The following is a 7843-nucleotide window of genomic DNA, read 5'->3' as shown; positions in this document are numbered from 1 at the left end:
TGTGTGGTTTGAGTCCCAGGCCCAGTGGCTTGAAAAATACACCAGGTACATGTGTATGCATGTGTATCCAAAATCCTGAAAGGGGAAAGGGAGACATGATGGTGGCTTGGTCATTCTACATGGGGGTGCTTTCTCACTTTCTCTCTGTCTCTTTCTGTCTCTCCAGCAAGTACACATGCCCTGTAGTAAATATTAAAAAGAATAGAAAAAGAAGATATACTCGAGGATATCTATGGATTGCTAACTTAAAAAATTAAAATATGAACTCCAGTAAAAACTTTTATACTTTATCCCATTTTACTATTTTAGGGCTACAGTTTTTGATATGTACATTGTAGAATGTACTTTTTAAATTTTGCTACAGGGACTGAGGGCCCACTAGAAAGAAATAGAGAGAGAAAGAGAGAGAGACAGAGAGAGAAATCACCTCCCACTGGGAATCCCCATGATGTAATACCATCTCCTCTATTCTCTTCTTGGGATTTGGGGGTACTCTGCACATGCACCTGGCATATTTTTTTATGTCCCCACATCCAGGACTCAAACCATGAAGTCAGTCATGTGGGATCACCACCTCAAGCTCCATGCCACCAGCTAGCCCTACACATGCTTTTTAAAATGGTAAGTACAGAGCAACAGATATTCAATAGCCTTGTGTCGGAAAGCACTTTTATATGAGGCCTCCTAGTTTCTAGGCATTTCTATTATTCCAAGGAGAAAAAACAACAATTGTGACAAACGCACATTTCCATAATAATAAAATAACCAACAGAATATAGAGTTGTGGTTTTGCTTCAGTCTTGTAACCTCCTATAGCCTAATCCTTCTGCTGATTAGAACTAAAACCTTCAAGAAAAATACAAAAACGATTCTCTTAAGACTGAAACTTTGCCAATATAGACAGATTATAGAGAGTCCAAATTTGTATAAGCAACTTTTAGAGGACTGTTTTCTCCTGCAGCTTTGTCCTGAAGGTAGGCTCCAGTTGTGGAGAAGCATGGCAGTAGGGGGTACAAAGAAAAACTCCAAGTGAAACCTTATCTTTCTAGTGAGAAGAATGAGAGGGGCTAGGGAAAAGGGCCATTGTATCATATTCAAAGGAGGTCTTTTCTCTTTCTTTCTTTTTTCTTTCTTTCTTTATTTTTGGAGAGGTTCTTGCTATAGGGCATGTGTCTGTGTGCTTGCCAGAAAGACAGAGAGGGGCAAAGAGACAGAAAGCAAGAAATCACCCACCAGGAGGGATGGCCATGCCACAATCCCTTCTCCTCCATTCTCCTCTCAGGATCTTGGGCACGCACGCACACTTACCCCCTGTGAGTTTAAGCCACTGGTTCTGGGACTCAAACAGCAGTCAGCTACGTGGGAGTCCAGTGACATAGCCATTACGCCAACTGCTGGTCCCCAGAGGAGGTCTTCTGATTCTGTGTATGAACTCACATAGGTTTTGAAATATCCAACTCTTAAGCAACGTAAATACAAGATGGACCCAGACTAGAATAGAAAACACTTTGAGAACTGCAGTGACATTGGAAGTATTTGTGCATGTCTTAGACTAACCTCTGAGCTACATGTGCGTGAAATAGACACAAATCAATATAGAAAAAGATTAGAAAAGTGAACTGTAAAGGTTAATTTTGTGTGTCAACTTGACTAGGCTATGGAGTATGTGGATATTTGGTTATACATTATTGTGGAAGGGTGTTTTGGATGAGATTAAAATTCAAATTGGTAAGCTGAATAATGCTAATTATCCTCTTTAATGTGAATGGTCTTCATTCAGTCAGTTGAAGGTCTGAACAGAACAAAAATGCTGACCCTCTTATGGTTAAGATGGAACATAGTCTTCCCAATTATTGAGCTGGAACATTAGTCTTTTCTTGCCTTCATATTTGAACTGAAATATTAGATATTCTTGACTTTTTTCAATAATTTCTTATTTAAATATTATTTATTATTATATTTTAATTTGATGAGAGAGAGACAGAAAGAGGGAAAGTGAGAAAACATGCTGCCAGATCTGGGGATTTGAACCATGGTTGGCCAAGTGGGAATGCAGTGCCTTTAACTACCATGCCACTTGCTGGCCCCATTCTTGACCCTGCCAACTTTCACACAGTCAGCTCCCAGTGCCTCCAGCTTGCCAACTGCAGATCTTCAGGCTTCTAAGCCTCAACAATGTGTAAAGCAAATTCGTTGTAATGAGTCACTCTCTTGAGAATACTGATTAATACAGTTTTTGGTAACAAAAAGTGAGGTATCATTGTAACAAATACCTGAAGGTGGAAGCAGCTTTGAACTAAGTAACAGGCAGAGTCTGAAAGGGTTTTGAAGTGCACACTACAAATATATATATTAGATGTTATTCTGGTGAGGTATTAGATGGAAATGAAAAACATGCTATTTAGTGAATGGAAGTAAGGTGATCTCGTTATAAAGTTGCAAAGAGCTTGACTGAACTGTGTTCTATTTTGTAGAAGGCAGAACTTTCAGGCAATGAAATTGGTCATTTAGCTGAGGATATTTCAAAACAGAGTGTTGAAGAAAACACTTGGTTCCTCTTAACAGCTCATAGCAAAATGTGAAAAGAGAAATCAGTTGAAAAAGAAATTTTTAAGCTAAAAGAAACCTGAACCTGAATATCCCTATCACTCCTACATATTTGCCATGGAGAAGGAGAATAATATCTTCACACCAAGGTTTTCATAAGGCTGTTTATAGCAACTTCATTTTTAATAGCCCCTAAGTGGAAATAACCCATTTGTCCACTAATGAGTGAATGGATAAACATGTTATAGTATATCTGTATACATGAAAACTATACCAAACGATACAATATAATAAATAATTGATGCATGTAACAATCTCAAAGTCATTGTGCTGAATCAGTTGTGAGAAAAAAATACATATACATGATTCCATTTATTTATTGATAGTATTTATGTTTTTAATTTGCCTAAGGGCACTGTACCCACTGGAGACAAAGACACAGAGAAAAAGTTAGAAAATAAACACCCATGGGAGATGATCTTGCCATAATCCCTTTCTTCCATTTCTCCCTTTTTTGGGATTTTGGTTACATACACATGTACACCTGGCATGTTTCTTAAACCACCAAGTCCAGGACTTGAACTGTGTTGGTGGCCATTAACCAACAGACCACATTAACCAACAGGCCACAAGCCAGCCCTTTATTCCATTTATATAAAATTCTGGAAATTCAAATAATATTCAGTGACATAAAAGAGAAGAATAGTTACTTGCCTAAAGACTGGAGTGAACACAGAGATAGATTAAAAAGGGACTTGAAAAAAATTTGAGGGTGATGGAAATGTTTATTACTTCAGTTCATTGGCTTCTAATGAGGCCAACTTCATGCCATGGGCTCTTTGATTCAAGAATGAACTCGTGACTCTAGTTAATCAGACCCAGAAAATTCTATTCTGACATATTTTTTTGACTTAGGACTTCTTTTTTCTTTTTGGCTGTAGGGTGTGTGTACATGCCAGAGGGAAACAGAGAGAGCAAGAGAGAAGAACATGAGAAAGTGCTCCTCCCAAGGGAGGTGGCTGTGCTGCAGTCCCTCCTCCTCTTGGGATTTTGTCACACATATACATGTGCCCAGGATGTTTTCAAGTCACCAGGTCTAGGACTTGAGCCATGTAGTTGGCCATGTGGTATCCAACCAACTTTACCACTACACCATTGGCTGCCCCAACTTAGCATATTTTTGACTTTGCCTTTCTTCTAAAGGATGGACTATGACAATAATGACAGCCAATTGGTTGCCCTGAGAAATTTGGATCTGGATACTTTAGGAGAAAAATACAGCTTAGAAATGAACTCAGGTGACCTTACTTATGTCAAAATAAACAGAGACCATACTACAGAAGAATGTTTATTCTTTTACCTTATTAATTTACCTATTTTGCTTATATTTTTAGATTGTATGTATGATATACCACTAAAAACTGCTAAATTAATATCAGACTGTAAGAATGGCATGTCAAAAATTCTGGAGATTATTTTGAAAAAGAATGAATGACTGAACTATTACTGACTATTTCCAAGAAGGGTGTAGTAAACACCTAGCAATCATGTTTCAGAAGGAATTTCTGCACTGGCTATGAGATTCATTTCAAGTGTATTATTTTGTACAGATGTGATCCAATAAACAAAGACAGCAATAGTGTAAACATTACTAAAGTGAGTCTCTCTTCCATGTAACATCAGAAATAAGGCTACAGGGACCTGCAGTTAGTGTAATGTCTATGTCCCACTGGTCTCTGATGTAGGTGACCACGGTTTGAGTCCCGGACCTGGTGGCTTAAACTCATGCCTGGTGCAAGTGCGTGCATGCCCAAGATCTCGGGAGGAGAATGAAGGAGAAGGGATTGTGGCATGGCCATCCACCCTGGGGAGTGATTTCTCACTTTCTGACTCTGTCTCTCTCTGACTTTCTGGCAAGTGCACGTGCCCTATAGCAAAAATGTCTCCAAAAAAAAAGAAAGAAAGAAAGAAAGAAAGAAGGCTACAAAGCTGCTTATTCTATTAGTATTTCTTCTCATTAAAAGTAAAGTCTTACTCAAGCTTATTTGAAATTTACTTTGAAGGCATGCTTATCCACTGATCCTCTTCTGATCTCAGAATACATAAGTAATGCATATCATGGAATGAGAAAGTGGACTCTAGATTCAGAAAATGTTTCAATCTCAGTTCTGCTATTGGTTGTATGAGTGAGTTTGGATGTTACTTAATTGTTCTAAGTCTTAATCTCTTGCCTACAAAACAGGGATAATAGCTGAATTTTAGAGTTCTTGTGACACTTAAGAGAAATATGGTATATTCTCTGAAAATAGTTTGCTTTTTTTTCTTTCCAGTTTTATATGACAATACTTAAAATACTCCCAGCATGTTTCTCTACAAACTTACCATCACCTATGGTGTAATATCCTCTTCCTGTGTCATAACTTTCCAGTTATTTCCTATTTATGTAGCCTGTTCTACGTAATATCTAGTTTCCCAATGAGACTTGTAAGGTAGGGCATCCAGAATTGAGAACATCAATTCTGGGTGAGCACTAGAAAGAGTAATTGATATTATTTTATTGTGAATTTTAAATAGACACTGACTGATGATTGTTGGTCTTCGCAGAATTTCAAATACGTTATTCCTTTTTCCTTCTCAATAAGAAAACTTTCTTTTTTAAGTTTACTTATTTATTTATTCTATGAATGAAAGAGAGAAAGTAGCAGAGATAGAGAAACACCTCTTACAGGGTCTGGACACCATAGTCTATAATCATGTGCTCCCTGATCATGAGCACATGTACACCCAGCATACTCAGGGAGGCTTCATGATGTTAATCCAGAACCTTCCCACCTTCCTACACCCAGCATACTCAGGGAGGCTTCATGATGTTAATCCAGAACCTTCCCACCTTCCCACCTTCCTACACCCAGCATACTAGGGAGGCTTGATGATGTTAATCCAGAACCTTCCCACCTTCCCACCGTCCTACACCGAGCATACTCAGGGAGGCTTCATGATGTTACTCCAGAACCTTCCCACCTGGGTATGCCTCACAGAGCTGCCCCTTCTACCACTGTTGTGCTCCTCAGGACGAACTCTTTGAGCACAATTGCTTAAGTTTCTTGCATATTTTATAGTCAGTGCTTTACCAGATTAGCCTCTTGGTCTATTTGGCGTGGAACAATTCACAATTTCCTTTTGGAGCAATGCTAAATGTGACATCTTCTTTAAATCCTAGTCCCCTTGAGTTTGTTTCAGGGACATCAACTACCCTTCGCACAAATATACTACTAGAGGGACTGAGACAGGAGGATCATTGGTTTGAGGGTAACCTGGACAACCAAGCAAAAGTCTGTCAAATAAATAAATCAATAAAATATAGACTAAGGGGTGCAGAAAAGACATTTCTTTGAATCTTCAGATCAGAAAACAAAATATACATATAACATTGGTTGAAATGATGTTACAGAAATATTGCCAGTGTAAGAATCATAAAAAACTCGTATTTTATACAAATTCGAATATTACTGTTAATATTTTCCCATTGGTTTATTATTTGTGCTGTGTATGTGAATATGTCTGTGTGCATATGTATGTATTTTATGAGTAGGAATTTTCTCTTACATATTCACAGTATAGGCATCAACTTCTATAAATTTAACATGGATGCAGTACATACTTTAATCTACCATTCACATGCCAGTGATGTTATTTATAACATTTTTTCCTTTTAGTACTGAATCTATTCTAGGATCAGATATGATGTTTATTTGTTTTATAATTTTCTTCTTTTATTCTGGAACCTTTTCATAGCTTTTTTTGTCCTTTATGACATTGACAGTTTTAAAGAAAATAGATATCCTCTGTGTTCTTTTTAAATTTAGGAGGAATTTTAGATTTACATAAAAAATGCAAAAATAACACATAGGTTTTCCATATACTCTCCCAATTAGCTTGCTTTCATGTCAACTTCTTATACAACCATGCTATATATACCAAAACTAAAACATTTTCATGGGTACAGAAGTAGTAACTGTGTTATAGACAGTCAGATTTTTAACAACTTTGTCATTAATATTACTTTTCTGTTTCAGGATATAATTCCAATGCTACATTGCATTTAGTCATCAAGTCGTCTTAGGTACTGTTCCAGCTGGGCCATTGTAAGCTCTCACCAGCTTGTTCCTATGCTTTTTCAGATGATTTTTCTGGTGCTCTTAAGATGCTCCAGGCTGATTTTGTTTTTCTTGCCCTACCCCTAGAACTGGTCATTCCTCTAGGGAATCTTGGCTACTTGTTATTGGGGCATAATATGAAGAAAACAAAATGTGAGCTTTGGTGTTTTTTTTGTTGCCGATGGAATATTATTGTTCTGGACACTCTTAGCTGACAGAGCTAGGAAATAAATTCACGTATTCACCTATTTATATATAACCATCTCTCTCTATGTATTGTGTACATAAGAGTTTATATTAATATCTCTGACTCTATGCTAACCACAGATTTCATTTTAGTCCTTATTTATAAGTTCTTTGGCTGGGAGTAAAAGTTTGGCTATTCATATGCAGTTTTTTCAAAAGTAAGTGCTTACGTTCTACATATGGGAATATCTTTCTCACTATATATGGCCAAATTTGAGGATGGCATCAGCAGGGAAAGAAAAGGCATGCCCAATTCTATAAATCCTTCAAAATCCTGAAATATGTATGCATTCTGTGTCAGATTATTAAATAGTTATTTTAATTTAGATCTTTTCAAAGAAGCATAGTAACATAGTCGAGTTATATTTGTATTCAGTTTTAGGCTAGCAAATCAAGTAAGATATCTTTCAATCCGTATTGCCATATTCAAACTAAGTAATAGTTTTCTTCCCTTTCAAAACTCATATATACCAGTTTTCTAAAAACTTGCTTCAAAGAACAAGAAAAATTTATGGTAAAACAGCTGAAAGTTCCAAGTGAAAAATAAAACATGTAAGTGTAAGTAAAGAAATTTAGTTTGTCAGATTATTCTCTGAGCATTTAATCAAGAACAGTATCTTTTTTTTTTTTTAAATACAGAGCAATATATAATGCTGTCTTTGTATGGGGTAAAGTCAGATAAAGACTGACAATATTATACAATGGAAAGACATAGTGATACAAAAGTCAGAAAAAGTTGATTACCAAAGAGACATTCCTTGTTTTGCAACAAAATTTGCAAATTTATCTACCCAAAGTTATAGAGGAACTCTTCAATCATGCCCGAGGTAATTGTAGACAAGATTTTAAATAATTTTGTGTATAAAGCAGTTTATATACGTTGAGCCATCAGA

The sequence above is a fragment of the Tupaia chinensis genome, unplaced genomic scaffold (assembly GCF_000334495.1).
Source record: "Tupaia chinensis unplaced genomic scaffold, TupChi_1.0 Scaffold000680_1, whole genome shotgun sequence".
Taxonomy (NCBI): Eukaryota; Metazoa; Chordata; class Mammalia; order Scandentia; family Tupaiidae; genus Tupaia; species Tupaia belangeri.
This window is presented reverse-complemented; position numbering follows the sequence as displayed.